We start from the raw sequence: 11,641 nt of genomic DNA, 5'->3' as shown, positions 1-11,641 counted from the left end.
GATATGTATTCTGGATGATGACATGTATGGCATGGCAGTGTTGATAGGGTTAACTACTACAAGTAGTTTGAAAGAAAATGCAATATATAGCACATGCGATAATAAGTTCGATTTTAGTTGATCATATATATTATTCGAAAACATAGGTTCAATATGATCAAGGAAAATAGGACTTGCCTTCTCCAGAGTTCTCCTCTTGATTTTGGTCAAAGTCAGGATCCTCCTCAGCCCGAATAATCCCAGCACAGATCTCGCAAAACAAATGTCCTTGTTCTTGCTCTTGCTCCTCTGTAATTCACAACTACTATCAATACGGCTAAACTAAAGAAAAACCGATCAACACCCATTGAAAAGCCAAACAAGTCTTAACGAACACCACGAGGTGACCAATAAGTAGATCTTGATTTTTGATGAATTTCGGCGAAAGAATCGCCGAAATCGGAGCCAGAACGGAGAAGTTACGGTTCTGAGAATATTTAAATCTAAAAAAAAATATGAAAATACACTATTCATGGGTGGGGCCCACCGAACAGTGAAAGGGGCCCATATGAACAGTGACCAGGTGGGGCACACTTGGGCTCCACCTGGGCCTGGATGGGTCGGGCCTGGATCTACAGTAATGGGCTTGCACAGTGCGGCCTACAGAGTATTTGGGCTGGCTGCTAAATGGGCTACTGGAGCTGGGCCGGCCTGCTGAGGCCTGGCCCGCTGGCGGTTGGCTGCTTGGGCCGAGCTAGCGATGCACGGGCCGAGACGGCTGTTGGGCCGAGTCGAGGCCGGTCTGGCCAAGCCAGGCCATGGCCCGTTGGCCAGTTTGGTGGGCGCGCGGGCGTGCGCGCGTGCCTACGCGAGCGGACGGCGGAGAGGGAGAAGTTTGGCCGGCGGCGAGAAATCTTGCGGCGGTGCGCACCAGAGAGCTCACCGGAAAAGTGTTTCGGCCAAAGCTTCACGACGATGAAGGCACGCCGGCCAACCTTGAGAACTGACGGACTCGGCAGGGGGCACCTCGACGGCAGCCGGTGGCGGAAACGATGCCAGTTCATCGCCGGAGGGGGAACAAGACGCGGAGAGAAACGGGCGGCACCTCCCCTGTACGGGAAAGGGGCCAACCTGCAAGAAAAAGAGGCATGGAGCCTCTTTAACACACGGCACGATGGCCGGTGACCACACTACTCATACGACGCGCCGGCGGCGACCAGACGCTGCGGCGGAGGAAAAATGCTCGGCGGCGCGCGACTAATAGCCTCTAAAGGGCTCGGAAACTCCCACTAACTAGCCTAGGGGGATCCTAGGGGGCAAGGGGCTCACCGGAACGGCAGGGACGAGACGACGGCCGGCGGCGAGTTGCGAAGAGCGGTGGCGACGCTTGCGGGCTCCTCTTCGCGGACGGCTTGCGTCGGCTTCTGACGAACGGGAGGCGGCACGGGAACGGCGTCCGACCTCCGATACTCCTTGATAGCCCGTCGGCGGTGTCGACTAATCGGCGAACGACGGTGGCGTAGATTGAGACAGAGGCGGCGGTGATTTGGGCGGCGGTGTGGGTGAGGTACGGTGGGGGGCGAAAAAAGGGGGAAAGAAAAGGGGAGCCGGAGGCTCATATTTATAGCCGGAGGGGAGCGGGGCAGCGACAATGGCGCGAGCACGCAGCGCATTGTGCTGGCCCGGTGAGTACGGCGGCGAGCGGCGTGGAGGGCAGCGAGGCGCGTGGCGTGGCAGCTTCGCGCTGCTTCGGTATGGGCGCGGGCGCAGAAGTCTCCGCGGCAGGGCATGGGCGAGTGGCGCTGTGAGAGGGAGGGGGAGAGAAGAGAGAGAGCGGTAGCTCAGGGGAGTGAAGGACGGCGGTGAGCGGCGTCCTCACTGGCGGAGGAAGAAAGGAGAGAGGAGAGAGGAGACGCTTGGTCGAGCGGCTGGATGACGCGCGTCGCGGCGAACGGCTGAGAGGAAAGCGTACACGGGCGCGGACGCCTTCGTGCGCGGGCGTGCCAGCGGCCGAGACGTGCAGCAGGCTGGGCTGAAAGACGGCCCAGGCATGGGGATAGGAAGGGCGGGGCGGCCGGATGGGCTGGGAGACGGTATGGGCCGCGCCAAGGAAAAGAAGAGAGGCCGGTGTGGGCTAAGGGAGAAGAAAGGAAAAGAAACCGGCCCATGGGGAAAATTAGAGAAGTAAAGAGAGAAGAGAAAAAGAAAGAGAGAAACAAACATGAAGTTTGAAATAATTCAATTTGGCAAATTTTGAATTTGGAATCCTGACTTGGATTAAGATCAACTCCAATTAGATTGAAGTTGATCATTTTTGGATATCTGGTTTAAAGGGGATTTGAAGCTGAAATTGATTTTTGAGCTGACCAGAATCTAGGAGTAGGTTTGAATTGAGAGACATTCACTTCAAACCTCCACACAAAGAATCATAAAATCCAATAATGCATGACAGTCAACCTAATGTAGTGATCTTGCTAGAATTTGCACTGGTAAACTTTGGAACAACTAGTCAACTCCATACCTCCAACACATGTGAAGGTGTATGTACTGGCATACATACACATCCCTGTACATGTACTAGCTTACTTAATTATCCTCAAAAAGTTTTAATTTGGAGGTAATTCTGTAATTATACAATATGCTAAACACAGGGTGTTACAGTTTGCCAGCCACTCTAGGTGGAGGACTTCTCGGATGAAGCCGGCGTCAAGGAGCTTGCTTACTTGCTCCCGGATGAACTCCTGGCGCTCGGGCGCCTGCCGCCGGACTTTCTGTCTCACCGGTTGTGCGTCGGGGTGCACAACAAGGTGGTGCTCGATCACCTCCCTAGGGATCCCGGGCATATCAGACGGCTGCCATGTAAACACGTCGACGTTAGCCTGGAAGAAGGCGACGAGCGCGCTTTCCTATTTGTCGCCCAGGTCACCGCCGATTCGGACGACCTGGGAAGCGTCTTCGCCCACCACGACCTCCTTCGTAGGAACGGTGGCGTCGGCAGCTAGTCGAGGTTTGGATGAAGAGGGTCCCGGGCCCCCTGGGTGTCCTTCGACCTCAGCCCGAGCAGAGACCAAGGCCGAGTAAAGCTGCTCGGCTCAGGAGACGGCGCTGCCGGTCTCGGCGAGCATGGAGATGGGGCCTGCAGGGCCCAGTATCTTAACCGTGAGGTATGCATAGTGTATGACCACCATGAACCGAGCGAGCGTCGGGTGACCGAGAATGGCGTTGTAGGGGAGGGGGACTTCCGCGACATCAAAGATGACGTTCTCTGTTCGGAAATTGTCCCAGCTCCCGAATGTTACGGGTAGCTCGACCTGCCCGAGGGGCAGGGTATGCCCTGGTGTCACCCCGTAGAAGGGGAGCGACGGCTTTAGGCATCAGGAAGGCACCTGCAGCTTCTCGAAGGCCTCCCGAGAGAGGAGGTTTAGGCCTGCACCCCCGTCGATCAGCACTCTGCTGACCTTTACGTTGCAGATGGTGGGGGACACTACTAGGGGGTAGTCGCCCCACGCCTGCAGTACTTGCGGGGTGGTCCGCCAGGCTGAACGTGATCGGGGTGTCCGACCACTTCAGGGGCCTCGCAGCCTCAGTGCTCGGAGTTGTCGAGCAGACCTCGCGCCGTATTGAACCGTGCCATAGCACCGCCCATTACAGTAGTCGGGCCTATTGAACCGTGCCATAGCCGGGTCGTGCCGAGCTAGACCCGTGTCGGGCCGGCCTGAGTGGCCCATTTGGTTATCTCTGGTCCTCCACCTATTGCAAACATATCATAGGAAACAGAGAAGCAAAATGTCTAACCAATCAGAAAAATGCGAAGCACAAAAACAGTACCATAACTGATTAAGGGAAGCTATATTCTGATCATTACAATAAATAACTGATCAAGGATTAAGTATGCATAAAAATATAACTAAGATAATAGAGGGAACACTCTGGGCACATGCAAGCATACACATGACATACTCTCTACATATACCACGCGGGAGTAGGAAATTCATTATCTGCCATTCGTAGCAAGGTGCAAGTATCAGGAATGTTAAACCACATGTAAAGGTACCTCAAGATGTCTGCTAGAGCTAAACCCATTTTCACTTATAAGCCAAAGGTTTGGCACAAATATCAAAGAAAATTCAACACTATAAACAACAATTTAGTTTGGAGAAATCCAAAGTAGACCTACAAAATTTGGAGTTGGAGTTTGCACCCAAAAAATCTCATACAAATCCTAAAGATGAACTTACTACACAGCACATAGGTTACCCTGCAACAACTACAAATGGCAACATCAAACACAAACAAGCTTAAAACTACAAGATTATCACTGTGAATTGCTCAACTATAATATCAGTTTATTAACAAAATAACTCTCAGTACGCCTCCACGACCATGGCGCAACACCTACACGTCCACCAAGCCGACCAGAGCAAAATAGTAGTACCACCATACCTCCGCGGCGACAAGGCTAGAGCAATCCGCTTCAACATCCACGGCACAAAGACTGACTGTAGCACAACAGCCACGGCGCAAATAACAACAAACTCAACGGCATAGACTACAGAGCATTTCTTACCGAAGATGGTGCAAATAGGGGGTGCGCCGGTAGATGCTCTGACTGCAAGCCACATCGGCGGAGGGGCGAGGCGCCATGTACGCCTGGGCGCCCAAGCCTCATTGGGCTGCTGTGCTGAGGTGGGCCATCGCAGCCAGATGGAGAGCGATGTTGGGACCGGAGGCCCAGCCTGTAAGAGAACCAGCGCTGGGAACGGCCTCCGCGGCGGGGAACAAGCCATCAACGCTGGCCGTCGGAGTTCGTAACGCATCTTGGAATGCAATCTGTGTTAAGGTCCAGTGGATCCATCCGCGCCGAATCCGCGCACTCGACGACGATGGCTTAGTTTTCGGTTGTGGTGCCTAGGGTTCCGCATGAGCAGGGGTGAGGGAGGCGTCGGTGCAGTCGGGGTGTCGAGGTGGGGTGAAAACCCGATGGAAGTGGCAGGTAAAATCAATGAAAATGCATGGGTATTTTAGTCTTTCATACTTCACAATATGAAATAATCTGCTGGGAGATGGATTGTTGGGTTGTGACAATCTAAAGATCATATTATTACAATATGATTCTATAAACTATCTGTTTGTTTTAACTTCAGATTATAAAATACGAAGTTAAAACAAACAGGGTCTTGGAGCTGCTCCCTTCGTTCAGAAATAGTATACGGTTTTTTTTTTGAAAAAGTCAAACTTTGTGTATTTGGCTAGCATTTAATCAAATTATAAGAATATGTGGTGTTTAAAAATTATACAGCTAGGTTCAAAATTCAAAATGATTTCACACTATTTAGATTTTGTAGCTATAAATGATACATATGGTGAGAACATCTTAGTCAAAATTCAACTTCGAAAATCGAACCCAAAAGAAATATACCTACTATTTCTGAATTGATGGAGTATCTCTTATTTTCTCTCCTTTAAAAACTAGCTCTCCAAAATTCTTATCCACATAAGTAAAATTTCCCTTTATATCATTTTTATTTCTATTTCTATCAACTTCTCTTCTTATATATCATATTAATAAGAAATAGCTACCATCTATTATTATTACAGTTGCTCTTACACTGCTAGTAAATAAGGCTTCCGGAGAGAGCGACTTGGCTGACTGGTGGGAGTGCTAGTACCGTGCTGTCAGTATAAGGTTGTACTCCTGCTGATCAAAATCCAATTTTGAAAACTGAACTCAGGCCAACTCCAGTAAAGGTATCCAATGCTATAGTACCCTGTAAACTGGTCTCCAACAGGTACCTATCTGGTGCTACAGTACCGTACACCACTGCTACAGTATTACGGAGGGAGTGTGGAGATTTAAATTTGTGCTACAGTATCGTACAGTACTGGTACAGTATTGAGGAAAGAGTATGGAGATTTAAATTTGACTTGTTACTGTAGCAGTAAGCAATTGTATTTGCAGGGCTGACAGTGGACTCGGAGGGAGGAAAATAGTGGCAGTGGACTCGGAGGGAGGAAAATAGTGGTAGGAGGTAGTAAATACGGTAGCTGCTGGAGATGAAAAAATAAAGAATGCTGTAATAGTGATAGGAGATGTTGTAATAGTGATAGGAGATGCTGTAATAGTATTTTTAGGATGAAAATTTGAAGTAGCTGCTGGAGATGGTCTTAAAAAAAAATATACCTACTATTTCTAGTAGATAAAATATCTTTTATTTTCTCTCCTTTAAGAACTAGCTCTCCAAAATTCTTCTCCACATAAACAAGATTTCATTTTACATCAATTTCATCTCTATTCTCATTGATTTCTTTTCTTTATATATTATATATTTACTATATATTACTATTATCGTTGCCCTTGCACTGCTAGTAAATAAGGCTTCCGGAGAGAGCGACTTGGCTGACTGGTGGGAGTGCTAGTACCGTGCTGTCAGTATAAGGTTGTACTCCCTACTGCGCTGCTGCTAAGTCTGACGAGGTGAAACTGTCATTGCAGAGTAATCCAATCTTCAGTTTTACCAGCCTTATCTTCTTCCCGGTGAATGCAGGCTTCAGAGAGAGCAACACCATGGGCCGGCACCTGCAGCCGGAGCCTGCCGCCGTGTCTGCCTTGCCTGGGGGGCGCACCGCACCACTACGAGTTTACGGCTGTGTGGTCATGGTCAGGGACTCAGGGCTCCAGCAGCCGTAGCGCCCGCGGCCAATGTCCTCGCGTGCACAATTGCACATTGCCAACGGGGCTGATCACCGCGTCCCGGGCTACCGGCCAATGAATAGTGCGGCAGAAAAGGCCGGCGAGCCGTGAGCCGCATGCAGGCGACGCAGTTTCCTTCGCATGTGCGGTTGGGAGTTGGATTCTTTCCTCCTCAACATCTGTCCCTTTCCTCTGCCATCCTGTTAAGTGCAATGTATTTGCTGCTGCTCCTCAGGCCTCAGCTGAGCAGCAGCTCCTGCCTGACTCTCCCGTGCCCGAGTCAAAGCAGCGGAGTGTGTCGTCTTCGTCTTCGTCTCTCACCATTAACTACGTGCCCGCCTGCACTTGCACCAGCAGCAGTGGCTACATGCGGTGCCTCCGGGCCTGTCAGATATTTTCGCAAAACTGAGGGACCTGGTCGACCGGTGGCAGCAGAGACCCGCGAGACACTTGAATTCGCTCGGACTCGCCGGTTGGCTGATCAGCGATCGCCTCACCTGCCATCTCCCAACGAGTAACTGAACACCGTCCGGAGCCACCAGCCGCTACACACTCCCGGTCCACCCGAATGCCGCCCCCCGTTCTCCCTGGTCACCGCCGGCCGCCACCATGGTCAATGTTTCGATTAGAGGAGTAATGGTGCTGACAAGTTTGCTATTCCTAAATAGGAATATGTGTATGACAAAATGTCGAGTCGATTATACATGAGTTATTATTCGGCGACTTCTTCCATCCACCAACCAGTTCGAAGAAAGAGAAAATAAAGCTTCACGGGGCGAAATATAAAATCTCCTTTCTTTTTTTCCCTCCTGAAGAAGAAAGAGAAGCTCTCACACGTGTTTTAAGCCCAGCCATCTGATTTTCGACCAATCACATGCTTACGCATCATCCATGTCTGATATGTCTTCCGTACGTACCGGCTATGCTGACTGTAGGCGAGTACCATGTTGCACTACGATGCAGAAGGAAGTGGGGCTTCTCTTTCTTACACTGTATAAAGCCTGTCAGATGCATACTACTTACACTGTTCTCGTTGAGGAGCTTTCACTACTATTGCGAATCAATGTGCTGTGCCCAACAGCCCATGCAGCCATGCCCATCTGTGCCAGAGTCTGGCCGGATGGTGATATGGGCGAGGTAGCCAGCGCGAAGCCGCAAGCACGTCTCGGTCAATGTTTTTTGCGCGGTCTGTGTTGCTAGCCATATCTCACCATACATGTCACATCTTCTAGACGTGTTATATATCCTTAGATATGTATTTGTTTAACACTATAATTATGATTTATTAAATTTTCTTAGTCTTTTGTCTTACATGTCATAGACCGTTTTATTGTCAAAATTTGCTATAAGTATGATGACCATTTTATTTACTACACTTTGCTTAAATTTAATGACGGCAAAATTAGACGTCAACCAAACATACAGCTCGAGAGAGACGTCGTGGACATGATAGCCAGCTACCTCGTTCATTCATTTCGTGACGACGATTCCTCGTGGCAGCCGGGGCCTGGGCGGCGGTGCAGATGGGTGAGCCGGCGCCAACACTTGTCGGTCAATGTTTTTGCGCTGTGCGAGCCCGCCCTGCTGACATTAACTGAGGCTAGAGGTGGGACTTGGGCCGGGTCGGGCCTCAGGGTTTTCGGGCTGTACTAGAATGGCCCGATAAACTATTTAGGTCGGGCCGGGCTGGCCTAAGTCATCTTCAGCTAGGCTCAGATCCGGCCTAGATGCACGATGAGCCTCATCGGGTCGAGCTGACACGGGCCCAGCACCACTACACTCCACCGCGTGTGAGGACGTGAACCCATTTTTTACCGGACTAGATCGCCCATTGAGCCCCATATCAAGGCCTGGGCCGGCCCATAAATCGGACCAGGTCAGCCCAACTCATCAGTGCTCGTACCGGATCGGGCTTAAGTTGAACTGGATTGTGCCGGGCTCGAACCGACCCAAAAAATACGGTCCAAAGTCTCAGCTCTAACTGAGGCAGCAGCGTGGTTCCTTCATTTCGTACGTGATAAACTGATGATTGTGTTTCGCATGCGCTCTTGTTGGACACGGTATCCATCTTAGTGTTAGCCTGCTTCCAAATCCCATTTTGGCCTTACGGTGAAAACGCTGCATGGCAGCCGCACCGCAGGAAGATGACACTTCCTCCGGTCCAAAAGTACACATCATCTTGGAACGTATCTATCTACTAGAGATATTAAAGTGCCCAGCATCAGAGGCCAACAAGGTGTCGAGTTACTGTAGTACTTTAGAGGTGGGTCTCATGTATTGTATGTACATATATGTATATATATGGTAAAAATTAAAAAAATAGACAACATACGGTATCATATTTATCAAAATAGATAATATGGTAACGTATTTGTAAATTTAACATGTCTATTTATTACCTTGTGTATAAAAATCCGATTTCGGCACGTGAGACACCGAAAAACCATGGGTACGACAGTTTTCGATACCTGATGTGCCGAATATGGTACTATACAATATATTCTGCATCTCATATATCGAAAATGGCTTTTATTCGACATCTCAGATGCCGAATATAGCCGCTCATACAATGTTGTGCCGCTCACGAAGAAAGAAGCTAGGACCTGATGGTACGTTTTTGTTTATGTTTTTATTTAATTCTCGATTTTATTCAAGAGTATAAAAGTAGTTTAAAAATTCTAAATATTTTTATGAGTAAATTAGAGCTTACTAGCAACTTATTTTAATTAGTCTGATCCAAAAATCCCAAGCCAATATTTAATTAAAATTCTCGAATAAGCCTACTTTTATAAATTCTAGCAATTTTTAATGCCTCAAATAAATTCTAAAAATCTAGAAAAATTCACTAATATTCTCATGTGATGTACTAATTTATAAAAATATTTACAACCTAAGGTTATTTGGTAAAAAAGTGAGTTTCTTTATAATATTCTATTTATATGTAATTTTATTATTTCATATGGTATTATCTTTTTAATTTATTTTGAATAAAAAAATTCAAACATTCATATTGATGCATAGAACCAAAAAATCAACAGTTCACTAATATTCTTCTCATGTGATTCATGACACGTTGATAACTACTACTAAGATGATAAAGTGAGACACATAAGAAGCATAATAGCCTAGGAATTGTGAATATATATTTACATTTATCTTTTTAAAGTAGGTAGTAATACGATAAGTTTTAATATTTATCAATTAAATATGGCAAATGATATATCTGAAATTTAAACAAATAGATAAGGAGTATGCAGATGGGGATGTCATCTCTCAAAGTAGGAAGAGAGAACAAGGAAGAAATAAAGCACAGAGAATAGCAGAAAGAGGTTTAATATTAATCTGAGAGGTTGCCTGATGTTTTCAGCTTGGTGCCAGCAAAATATTAACGGGAGCATGTTTGAATGAATTTGAGAACCAAGGTTTTGTGAATGTTTCACTTTTTTTTATTTAAATTGAATTAAAAAGAGAATATTATATGACATGATAAAAATACTTATAATAGAGCATTACAAATGCTTAATATTAATATGAGAACAAAGGTTTTATGTATGTTTGAATTTTTATTTATTCACATTGCATTAAAAAGAGAATATCACATGAAATGATAAAATTGCATATAAATGAAGCATTATAAAGGAACTCACTTTTTCAACAAATAACTTAGGGTTGGAAACATTTTTATAAATTAGTGTATTATATGAGAAGAATATTAGTGAATTTTTATAGATTTTTGGAATTTAGTTGAGGCATTAAAAATTGCTAGAATTTATAAAAGTAGTCTTATTTGGAGAATTTTAATTAAATATTAGCTAGATATTTTTGTATCAAAACAATTAAAATAGGTTGCTAGTGAGCTCTAGTTTTCTTATAAAAATGTTCAGAATTTTTGAACTACTTTGGTACTCTTGAATAAAATTGAGAGTAAAATAAAAATATAAACAAACAAATACAACCAGTTTCTAGCTTCTTTCTTCGTGAGTGGCACAACATTGTGCCGTTGTATTCGGTACATGAGATATCGAATATGACACTTTTCACCGTATTTGACATACATGCTATTTCCGACACCTGAGGTGCCAATTACGTTGCATAGTTCCGTATTTTGGCACTCAAGTGCCAAAAACTGTTGGGCCCACTGTTTTTCGATGTCTCGAATGCCGAAATCGGGTTTCGGTACGCGAGGTACCGAATAAACATGCTAAATTTATAAATACATCAATATGTTATCTATTTTGGTAAATACGGTGTCATATGTTGTTTATTTTTGGATTTAGACATATATATACATATACATATATTTACACATATAATATAATTTTTATTTTCATGAACTTCTAGAAAAATGTCAAAATGAATATTAGTTATATTGATAAATTGGCTGAAACAATCTAAAATACAAAGAAAAATATCTAAAACTAAAAAAAATATAAAACAAATTTTGTTATGTTCTTATTACTATTGTCTATATATTAAAATTATGTGCATGCATAAAAGTACTGTTGTTTTCTCTATAATTAAATGAATGTGTAAAATATTGATAAAATTCATAAATAAATATTAAGATGTAAAAAATCAGTGAATCTAGTTTTTTAATCTTATTTTATCATGCTCTGTAAAATTAAAAAAAATGACACGGCAATCGGCTTAGGGGCCATCACCGGAGAGTTACCGATGCGCCTGCCATGAGCCCGTGACCGTTCCGCCGGACCGGTGCCAGCGGCACGACCGATCGGGTGACGTCCCCCGTGCCTTGTCATCCGTATGCGCTCACCTGCCAACAGCCCAACACCACCCGGATCGGGGGGAGCACCGGCACGTACGTAGCGGAGCGTGGTTGCAGCCGGGGAGTTGCGCTGAAGCGTGAAAACCGCTGGGAAACCGAGTTATTCCACGCCTTTTGCGCGTGGTTTGGCCCCGAATCGCCCGATGGGGCGGCCCGTGCGTCGCCTCATCGGGAAGGGTCGGTTG

This window comes from Phragmites australis, chromosome 10 (assembly GCF_958298935.1).
Source record: "Phragmites australis chromosome 10, lpPhrAust1.1, whole genome shotgun sequence".
NCBI lineage: Eukaryota > Viridiplantae > Streptophyta > Magnoliopsida > Poales > Poaceae > Phragmites > Phragmites australis.
Note: the sequence above shows the minus strand (reverse complement) of the source record.